Genomic DNA, 12,681 nt, shown 5'->3' on the forward strand with positions numbered 1-12,681 from the left:
AACAGTCATCGTATCCGTCTAGACCATTGCGCATTATTACATTTAGTCACTAGATTGCAGTGATGTGGTTATATTTATCCACATCAAAAAATAGATCACATCCGCCGTTTTTCTGTGATAAGACTAAACTGGTTCTTCGCAAGAGTTTACGAGAACGTGGCATGGCCCAATGACAATGAGAATATCGATTGCTATGCATCAAAATCTTACTTTGCCAATGTAAAACTAACCATAAAATTGAAAAAGTCCCGGAACCTGCGATAATACAATTATTAATGGGGCACACCTATTTATTCCGCGATAGACGTGCATATACTTTAGTGTCGATAAGAAAAAGCGAAAAAATGGTATTATATGTTTATGTTGTATAGATGTATGAAGGTTATGATTTTACTCTCAAAGAGTACGATGTAATTTTACACTTTGTTGTTTTACCATTTATCAAATGGTTACTGTTGCTATACGCAATAAATCACAAAGTAAGTTGATATCAGTCAACGTAATATCACCCCCTTAAAAGGGATATTTATCATAGCCCCTCGAAAGTGACATCACACACCGTCATTTCCGGATTTTGCCTTTCTCGCTGGCTTCTTTCTGTTTCAAGTGATACAGAAACAGATTTCAACATAAATAGACAACGTTAGACGATGTTGACTGCGAAGTCGAACCGCTGAAATACCAAAGTGAATGATGACGTTTCTCGCAGAAAAGACTTGCGTGCAGATTATATAACCATGCAGATAATTAATTAAGAATTTATTACATTTCGGAAGCTTCTCATAGTCAATTTTTTATGAAGAATTTTCAAAGCACGTCATAATTTTCGGTGTATGTGAATTAAATCCTCATTTAGCCATGAATAAACATGTGATCAACGTCAATCTGCAGGAAATGAAGGAAATTCAGCGAATGAATCCGAAGAAAATCTATCGACAAGCTGTCAGAACTTTGGAATCGCTCAAATTAGGCGTCTTTTTTGATGACCGAGTGAGGGTTGTCTTACATACTTTGTCGTCTCTTACGCTTGTATGTGAAACGCGTCTTGATTCTTCATATTTTATCACATAGGCTGGATTGCAAGAACATCTTATGAAATAAATTAAATTTTGGGGTATCGATATTGTATACCCCATATTTTTTTCATTTAACAAGATTTTCTCTAATTCGAACCCCCCCCCCCCCTTGGTCAAAATACCCGTCGTAGACCTACTGTTTTTCAAATGATCTCTCGTTCACGTGTAAGACCTGATCGAACATGTTAACCATAGGACGCTGCATACTGAAAATGGTTCCTAAATATAGAATTCGGTAGAAAACAAAAAACAGTCTTCAAAGATATTGCCCATTACACAGCTTGTGTAGTAGCCATGTCAGTAAGACTTGAACTCCATCAGGATTTCCTTTATCCCAGTTCACACTAGGGAAGTGGTGTGTTTTAGGTTCGTCCTGCTTTCCGCGCCAAAGCACTCTCCGGCCGACCATGTCTAGTTATGGATAAAGAACGTAGACGACAACGTGTCTCTATCACGAAATATCAAATGATAGAAAGTTTTTTATTAACCCACATGAAAAAGATTATCAAATTCCCTTGGAACAATGTTTTGCGGATCTATTAAAACCAATAATGAGCGATGTGTGGTGGTATAGTAGACTGTCGATAGTATACTTGCAATATAACGTAAACGAGATTTAACATTAATTTTTACTCCTGACCTGATGCCGTGTGGTGCCAATGACTCCATAATATTTCCATGGCTACGGTTTGTCTGACTTTCTCGCCTCCAGTAACATAGAACCGCATCCGGTTATCGACAAACGATTCAAGACTTTTGGCGGCAAATAATGAGCAAAATTAACGGAAGTCATAAAATCTAATCAACAAAAAAATCAACGAAAAATCTTGAATTTTAAATAATATATGGAAATAACTGACGTATTATTCGATGACTACATTACGGAAGTCTGTTAGTAAAACATGGGGGTTTGCTTTTAATTTCAAGCGATTCAAGACACAAATGACTTTGGCGGCAAATATATGAGCACAATTAAGGGTAGTCATAAAATCGAATCGACAAAAAATGGACGAAAAAATCCTGAATTTTCAATAATATGGAAATAACTATTGTATTATTCGATGACTACGTTACGGAAATATGTTACTGGCTGGCGACCAGTTCTCGCCATATTTTCCATGTTTTCGTCGATGTTTTCAAAATACTCGAAGTATCTCCTTTCTGTGCAACATTTCGTCGTAATTACGAGATAACTATATCTAAGTATGAGAAGTCAGTCGTAATTACGAGATATTCAAGTGGAAATTACCATATACAAAGGCGACATACTACGACGTAAATGCGCGACAGCTAAATCGTAATTACGAAATACTAGGTCGTAATTAAGAGAGAATTATGTCGTAATTTCGACATATTTTGTTTTACTCCAGGTGACACCAACAGGCTTCCGTACACCATTATTTCCAATAGGACTTTAGAAACGATGGACGAACATCATGCGTTTACACATTTTTCAATATACATTGTAGTTGTTGGGTTTTTTTTCAGATTTATTTTCGCGGATATCATATCATCATATATTACGTCGAACATGCAATAATAGAAAACAACAAGAGAACTATGATGCTGTGAATTGACTAAAATGTCCACAAAATGGATGATGTCTCGTCCACTGGTCACCAATTTAGTGTTTTTGCAATGGTATTCTGACGCGATGCCAAATTACGAATGACGTCACGTGTTTGGTTGTTGAGTTGGGATAATTGACTTACGGGAAAGAGTCCGGAGTTAAGGCGACCTTCCTCGACACGATATTTAGATTGGATGTAAAATATTGTTAAAATGAGTTATATGCTTCTAAATGTAGACATTTGATAAATTGTATGCGTGAAACATTACGTCGATATCGTTCGCAATGTTCCGTGTACTATTGCCGTCATATCGGTCTATATTTAATCAATTGCTATATGGATTTGGACTTTTCTTTTCAGGAAACGTTGGTCACAGGGTCCTGAGAATCATCTATAGCCATATTTGTAACTGACATGTACGAGTTTAAGTTTTAAGGTAAAGGAAGATAATCTATCAAATTCTTATCATTTATAGTCAGTTGGCCAGTTTAGTAAACTGTCGTAGCTGATTCTGAAGTCCCTGTTGCATTGTCCTGTATATAGTCGAAGGTACAGTTATGATGTGAACTAAATTTCTCGGAGACTGAATACCCAACTAAATTTCTCGGAGACTGAATACCCAACAATCAAACCTTACCTATATTCCATTTACCGTAGTAGATATTGGTGTATATCAGACAAAGAAACACCTCTAATGTTCACTGTTACCAATCTCTCCCAAGGTTCATTGCGTGGTCATCGCAATGCACCCTGGGCGATATTAACTGATTACGTGGAAACGTGTTACCGTTGGCGCCGCCATCTTTTGAGTCATATGACGGAAAGTAGTTCAAAATCTCGAGTAAATAACGAGGTGATCCGATTGAGGAATGGCTAGTAGTACATCTTTGCTATTTGGCTGCGTGATGTTTCTGAGCAATTGATAAAAAGTTTCAATCGCAGATTTTTTCGGTCTTTTTAATATCAATTTATTTTTCTGTCATCTGATATCAGTAACTAGAGTTTAATATCATCACAGACGATTTGTACGATATGGAAAACATGACTAAAATATAAATGATGTTACTCGGTCCTTCAAAATCTAATCACGCGCTCAGTGCTTCAGCCAATGGCAAAGTGCGCTGGAAGACTTTATATGTGACGTCATACCTACCGATAATAGAGGGATCTTGTACTGAAACGTATCGCAAAGCATCGTAGTGGAGCGGAATTACAAGTCTAATTTTAATTAGATTGTACCTAGCAGATCCCTTGGGTAACAACCATCATTCATAACTTCATTAAAAAGATATTTTACCTTCATAAATCATCCCACTCGCATTCTTGATAGGAATTAGGAAATCCATTTGTCATATTAAATTTTGAAAAGACAATATACAAGTCGAAATTTAATTACTTAAATCAAAAATGGACCACAAAATCGAAATATAGTTTTCAAATGATACCAATATTTTATTAGATTGTATCAATATTTATGATAAAACTCAATATGATCAAATTACTTTTGAAAACAAGTGGACTATCTCATCGCTAAATCATAATAGAATTTCAAACTATATAATGTTAAAATGCCCCGGGTCTTTACATCCTTGATAAAAGAAGATTGATGAACACGAAGATTTTCCTTTTCTTCTTCTTCTTTTTTTTGTGAGTGGGGGAGGGGCATTTTTCTTAAGTTGTATAAGTTATGATGTCTTTGGATTTACTGTATTTCAAACGTTTTGTAAACAAAAAATGATTAATTAATACTTCCTTGATAAGGAAGATGAATACCACTGTATTTGAATTTGTAGTCATCATCATACTGCAATTGAGAGGTATTTTAAATCTTTTTATTGGCGTAATATATCTATGTAAAATTTAATGCAATTGTTATGTTATGATAACATATAATGATCTTCGTATTTAATTAATTTAAATTTATATCTGGAGCCATGAAAATACGATCTCGTCTCGGATCATAATTTTAGTGTAGCTGAACTATAGTATTGTAACGCAAGCTGAGGTGTGAGTGGGGTAGCTTTTTATAGTTAACAATTGAAATGTCCTTGCTCCGATCGTGTGATTGTGAAAGTCTACTAGGATGAACGTAAGGACTTATATTCTGAATGTTAATGTACTTTGCTTGAACGCTGAACGAATTAATTACAATACTGTATTTTTTTTTGAATGTGAGTGAAATTTTTATTTGAATGCTGATTGAATAAAATTTGATTTGATGCTGGCAAATACAGTGAGTATCGAGTATCGATAGAATACATTACATTTCGTTGTAGATTTGGAGATCAGTGTTTGTTCTCAGTTTTGGGAAGAACTTAAAAAGAGATTCAAATGACTAACCATCAGAATTTTCCATTGCTCGTGTTCACACGCTTCTTATTAAAATAATTTTCAAACAAACGTAAATGTATATAATATAAATGTTTATAGTCAATAATTTGGTTCGTATTGGTTAGCACTCTATCGACATTTAAGATATATATTCATAGACTTGCTTAACTAAAAAACGAGTGTGATTCTTAAAATGATCGACATATAAATGTTTCCCTAAAACCCTTTGTCCTACCTTTGCTCAGTCATCGTTGCTGTAGAAGGTTGACTGCGGTGTGGAATGCCTACACAGACCCGGTCTGTGCGTTCCATTTGCAGATTCGTAATTGTTGTATCGATACAAATCTGCTATTAATCAAATGGAACGCGTCGTACCAGCAGATCTGTACCGGTACAACAATCTCTCCCATGGTTCATTGCGGTCCCCACAATATATGAATGTGGTGACCGCTTGAACTTTGGGAGAGATTGCCGGTACAAGTGGTTCGTTTTCAGAAGTGTACCACTTGGATCCAAGATGGCGGAATTAATATTTTTTTCATTTGTCATTGAAAAGTTTTCTTTGTTGAAAACAAGACAGAGAGTATTTAATCCTATAAAATGACATGGATTAATTGTTTCAATGTATGCCGAAACTGTTTAGGTATTCATTTTATATATAAATTTTCTTGTTAACACAGAAAATACTTGGCTTTTATGTTCGAAGCGTATCTTTCATATGGGTGCCGCCATCATAGAAACATCCAAACGCGCTCCATTAGGCGGTGCCGAATCACTTTGGTACAACTGGTACGAACCCGCAAATGGAACGCACGGGGTGTGTTCTATTGGGGCGCGGAGAAAATGACTGCTCATTTCCGTTGTCATAGCGAAAGGAAACGAGCGCGATGTCTTAGTCCCGGTGGGGGCGGGACGAAAAGGGTAATGTGCTTCAATTAAAGGCGGGAAATATCCAAAACATTAGGTATGGAAGAAGATTTAGAGTTTGTGGTCTAATTGGTCTGCATAAAACAAAATCCGCTACATAGAAAACCAATTAATATGGATCAATTACTAATATCTTTTACATAAAGATTTTAGATATCTTAGGATATGGAAAGTAAAAGCCTGATAATTTAACAGCGAATAATTACAAGACAATGTGTGCTGAAATTTCTGGGTATACTGACCATTTTAACATAGAGCATGCGCTTGAGTTGACTGCCAGTAGTGACCGGGATGCCATTGGGTTGGGTAGCTTTTCTCCATTGATAATAACAACGGGTTTCTCGGTAGATCTTCCTCTAGATTTTGCCAAATTGGGATAAAATAAACATATTGTTAAAAGTCCTGTTTTGACAAATCAAGTGGTCACATAAGCATGTAGCCAACAGAACGTTTTCAAAATGAAGAATTTAGCTTAGAGAGTAATTAATTAATATAAAAGATTCTTTCGTTGGAAGAAGAACAGTTAGCTTCCAGGTGGACAAAGACCTTGGAATCACGGAAGAAAAAACCCAGAAACAATTTTTAGTAACAATGGCCTGTCTTATAGACATCGCCGATTTTATCTGTCTCATTTCATCTCACAATACCCGTATCCGTACAAGAATTTAATCGTTGTAACTTTTTGAGTACTTTACGATGGGTTAGTTTCGTATCTGTAGATCATAGTCACGTGCGCTAAAGGTCCGTTCTGGGTTTATCGGTTAGTTTAACCTGTACTTTGGTCCTCCAGGCCTGTAGGCATAGATGCCTATTTCAGATATAGAACTATTTACTAGTTTTGGCCACTTTCGCTCAGACAGCGGACGTTGTTCATTACGTTATATGGAGAATTGTCTTTTTCTTCAAAGACCTCTCAGAAAAAATTATCAAACAGACAGACAAACCTTCAGGTCTAAATGAAACAAGATACATATACAGTTACGCAAAACTCGATTAAATATGGATGTTGATCCTCGATCAAAAATCAAATTAGTTTTCTGCTGCACAAGGCGATCGATATCTAATGGTTTATGGCAGTAAAAATGGAATTGTGGAAATTTGACGTAAACAATAGCTTAAAACGACTGTATCGGAAGCGCCGATTTAGATACGATAAGTGCATTTGTCGGTAAGAATCAGTAAAATGTTAGAAAAATTCCCATCCTTTGAATTATTTACGGAAACAAAGAATTAAGCAATCGTCTGTTTTATCAAGATGGACAAAAATACAAATATTACTTCGATCAAGCATTCCGTCATAAAAAGTATATGAAAAATTTGGTTGAGGTTTTTGTAGGTCTAAACCACAACTGTAACCAAGTTATGACTGGCGTGCATTAAAGGGACAATTCAGTCTAAGAAAACATTTAAATTTTTACATATATCGAAACCCCCAGTTCTAATGGAAATTAGATCAGTCGGTTTTACTTTGATATGCCAGAAAAGCCCATGGTGGTGAATAGCCCGAGATACTCTGGTCCTGACACCAGACTTAGACATTATGACAGAGAGATGTCTGGTTTTGGGCCAGAGCGCAGTAGTACTCGAAAACCTGGAATAAGCCGACACCGTTTGGTGAAATGCGTGTGAAATGTTCAAACTCGCTTGCTGTCCGCCATTACACATTGTGTGCGAACATCTTGTATGCCGAACCCTGTCCCTTGTTCGTAGAGTAATGCTACTTTTGTCTAGAACTGCTCAAATTACTCTGACAGTAGTGTGTTTACCTTATTAGGTGAATTGTCTTGCCTAAAAAAATCATTTTATCACCTCCACAGTGGTTGTGGTTTCTTATAAGTTGTGAACTTGGCCATATACTGTGTTTTCATAATGGTAATTATAGTTAATTAGATATATAAAACTGTACAACAATACTGTTATCTGAAAGTGTGGGTAATTTCTAAATTTTATGTACATTAATATTGAAATTGAATTGGTATTAATATTGAGACTGAATATTTCCTGCACGGTGCATAACATTAAAATTTTACCGTTTTGTTCACAAGAAATTTCTTCGTAAAAAACAACACTGAGACATAAAATTGGTTTTTGTACTCTTTAATATACATTGTATATATATTCAAAATACGTATTTATTAGTAAAAGTATTGCTTATGTTAGTCAATACTCAAAACAAGACACATGGTGATACACATATAACCTTATGGGCCGATTTCACTCTGGGCCGATTTCACTCTAAATCAATATTTAACGAGCGTGACTTTGGCTCGGATATGGGTACAGCGTACATATTGTACCTGCTTAATCGTATTGATCAACGATTTGTAATTACAACGCTATCATTTAAAATACTAGACAATGACGTGGAATTTGTCAATATTTTATGTGATATGTTTCATAAGAAATGTAAATCATTTATGCCATATTTTGCTTCTTGGTTATAATTAGCCTGAGTGAATTGTCCCTTTAAAACAAAGAATTAAATGCATAAAGCTATATATATTCTCCCCTATATACACACACTGATCACATTTACATGCGGGTCACAGTGATTATCAACTGCTCCAACTTTCATTAAAACGGGTTTATTACCTACATTGTATATAAAGGCAATTTAATCAGCGGCCACTCGTCAATATCAGCTAGTCGTCTAACTATGCGACTAAAGTAATATGTCCAATTGATTCATTCCCTATGGTTGGCAATTTTACATGTTTGCATTGAGCATTCCCCTAGGTGTCGCTGTACTCACATCATCAGCACCTCATCATCACATGAACGCTCACTAACTAGTGACGTGCACCGTCCACTCCAAACATTCTTCTATCTATGATTATCTCTTTAACCGAATTATGCCTGGTGTGCATAATATTCTGAATGTATGTCAAATATGCGCGTTGTGGGATTTGAGGCGGTCATATAAAGATATGCCTATGTTTCTGTACATTCTGTCCGTCTCTTTCAAATGATGGGCCGCATCAATGGCATGTGATGGATTTGACAACTGTTTCATCCAATCAGTGATCTTGTAACATAAAAAAGTTCGGTATAGACCAATGGAGCCGAAGAAAATATCTGTGTACAGCACGTGATGCAAGGTCATCAATCGGTTGTATTTTGGATGAAAGTCCGCCATTTTGTATCGCTTCGTCGGTAAATGTGTCATATATTATCATCTTTATCCACCATCGGTGTGTAAAAGAACGAGTTCAATACCAGGCTTGTTACCTAGCCCTGCAGGTAGGGCGTTAGAATTGTACCTGCTGCCGCTATTGCATGATCGTAAAAGGCGACTAAATTTAGGATATTATCGCCTCTTTCTTCATACCTTACTTTCTTCTTCCTAATGTCTTCCCAGGGAGAGAACCTGCATAGGGTAAGCCTGTTGTTTTATCCCTTTTACAGAAATTGTCTTCCTTGACACCACCTCACATTTGGCCTTTTGTTGTGCGCTCGCCCCAGTGGGGGAAGGCTCTGGGTACTGTCCCCTGGCCGACACACACCAAAGTCTATAAAAGTGGTAGTTTCTGCTCCTGCTTATAATTCGCGCTCAGCATACAGGTAGTTGGACGACTGGTTGGCCCCTTGTCAGTATAAAGTGACCGGGTGGAGTATGTTGCTTGGCGTCTTCGGCGGCATGCTTCAGTGATATAGCACTATAAAAAGGGCAAGAGTTCCACTATACAAGAAGACATAACACGAATATACCGCAATCTCCCAAAACACGCACCGCGCACTTCATACACGCAACACACCACATGCATGGGAGGCCGTCCTTACATGACCCTGGCTGTTAATAGGACGTAAATTAACAAACAAACAAAGGTTTGTTACCTGCTCCCTATCACATAGGTGATTAAACCTCTGAATAGCGGCCACGAGTATGACGTATGGACTGGGTTATCTAACAAATAAGACATCGTGTGAAATATGTTTTTTCACACTAAGGATCGTAATTAAAAGATAATAGTTATAACACAGATGACACTTAACGGCGAGGCAATACAAAATGGCGGAATTCGGGCCATCCAAAATACAGCCAACTGATGACGTTGATTGGTACCCCGGTGATGTTATGTCAGCATTTTGTAGGTGAGTCGCTTTGTTGGCCAATCGTACATACAAAATGTAATGCTTTAACTTATCTTCATGGCAGTTGAATTTGGCGCTTCATCGCCTAATGAATTTTGATGATAATTTATTTTCGCCGTTTACTTTTACAAACTTTTTATTACGTTTGTGACGATTGATTTTCGCGACTTCACCCATGAATTTACGTGAAATTTAAATATACACTACATGTAACACTACTAGTGCATGTGTGTTATAACCATGCGTACCGTTCCAGTTCTTCGATCGTGAGATCTAAGGTACATCAACACTTCCCCATGATTCAACCATTTTTATAGTTTGGTTGTAACAAATTTGGTACGATATCAATGCAGCAATAGGTACAGTATTTACTCCACGTCCCCAAATTGATGATAACCCATTGCATCATCCTAAAAAAATACTGAATACAACAGATCCTTTAGGGTTATCCTACGGTGCATAGAGGATCTGTCAAAATCCCATTAGGGGTAACGTTTTGGTAACCTATGCACTGCCTGTACATGTACCAGTTCAATGTTCTCCACCTAGCTACATCAACTGGAAACGACATTTCGTCCCAGCTCATATAAACATTTAGCTATGTTGCGGTCTTTGGGCGAGATGTCTTAATACGCGAAAATTATTCTGGCAGCTCTTGTAGTCTATATCGTCCCCTCAAATTCATTCCAAGGTTCTGGAAGTAGGAATTCGATTGGCCAATTGGAAAGGTCACCAGAACGTTACCATATTTGAGTTGATGTCAGATCTTTATGAAATGGAATGCTGTATTTTAATCAGATTATCTTCAATATTACTGAGCTACTTTGTTACCATCTTCGATACTCCATGGGTTACTAGCACTGACGTTGTATATCCACGTCAGTAATAGTAACCCCTGGAGTATCGAAGATGGTAACAAAGTAGCTCGATTTGGTTTAATGTTCAGCATAAAAGGAGTGGGTTTTAACGACATGTTTGTCCGATGCCATTGGTAGTGTTGTCTGTCTTTGTAGTACATGCTTTTAATGAATAACACCAAACCACATGGATCTGAGATAACTTTACTTTTAACCATTTTTGTTTTATCTATACACCTATTAAAGCGCCTAAAATTAGTCTTTGTGCACTCTGGTGGGTCCATAATTATATAAGCTGTAACTAAAACACATATTCCTGTGCACTAGATGTGTTATAGCTAGAGGTTGTAGGGCTGCTATCTTAAGGAGACACAAACACCCCGCAATCTCCCAAATCACACAAGCAACACCACCCTAAAATCACACACTAAGTTATAATCAATCAATTTAGCTGAAACAATATAGACCTTATTCTTAACTGAATTCAAACTATCCCTAAAATAAATGGATAGAAAAAATAACTTTCTAACTCGCAAACAATTTCAATAATTAAGTTGAACTTAAAGATACAGCGTCTTTTTTAAAAGCATACATCCGATGATATCGGATAAATGAAATACAGAAATAAATCCAAGGCCAATACATCCATGTCCATTGATAAGGGTGCGGTTTCAACCCAAACGTTTTCTATATATATCCCGATTTAATGGCAGTATCAAGTCCGCCGGGAGAGGAAGTAATGGGGGTATGATTTATGGAGTCCGATTGGTCAGTAATTGATGAGGGTCAAATGTCCGTCCCATCTCTAGGAAGGCTGACCTATAGTGGTCATTACTGAGATACCGGATACTGGAAGTTAAGCACTAATGATATCCTTCACTAATTAATACCACATTTGAAGATCATATTCTTGGCTAAAGATTTCAAAATTGAGTTCTAACTAAAAGCTGGCATCGAATTTAGTATATACATTATCGTAATTTTATTCTGTCTGTACTATATAAAAGACTACAAAAGTATACTGTTTTGATAAAAAGTTTCATTTTTATTTCATAAAAAAAATCTTTATTTTATTACAAACGAATCATAAACTATTTCCCATGAACTTCTTAATCCGATATAAGTGTCTGTCAACATTTATGTGACTTTCGAATTAATTACCATCACAAACAAATTGTTCAAATTAGGCTAACACATCAATCTCTCTTTGTCTGGGAGATTGTGGTGTTTTGTTTTAAAATATGTCACATATGTTGTGTAATGAAACATTCTTGGCGTTAGACTGGCCAGTTTCTGAAATATTATATCATCACGAAACTGACCTCCATTGTTTGTTTTTTACCATACGGTAGCTAGAGGGAGATGTTCGATCACATTCTTGTGAAGAACTATATGCAGGGCTTAAAGAACTATAGACTAAAAGAACATGGTTATTTTTTCCCTTAGAATTTAGAATGCTGCTTAGGTACCTGTTTTTCTCTTGCTGAATATGTCTGGTTTCTTCTGAAACAGTGGTGTAAATCTTTTAGCATGTTAAACATCGGATTCTGTTTATACCCGTGTGATGGTCATAAATCGTGACCAGACAAAAACATCCTCATGAGATAGACGAATCTGGTCACTGATTGGTCAATAAATCCGGAAATATAGTCCAGTTTTCTCTATCTCGCTTGATTTACAACCGGCTATAAATGGCCGAAATGGTCAAATTTATAAATAAACACTAAATCTTATCTGACCATCCAAGATGCAGATCATGCGTTTGTACATCAAAATATCATTAAGAAAAGTGTGTACACATGGTCCAGTCGTGATAACAGTTTATAT

Source organism: Argopecten irradians, chromosome 9 (genome assembly GCF_041381155.1).
Source record: "Argopecten irradians isolate NY chromosome 9, Ai_NY, whole genome shotgun sequence".
NCBI lineage: Eukaryota > Metazoa > Mollusca > Bivalvia > Pectinida > Pectinidae > Argopecten > Argopecten irradians.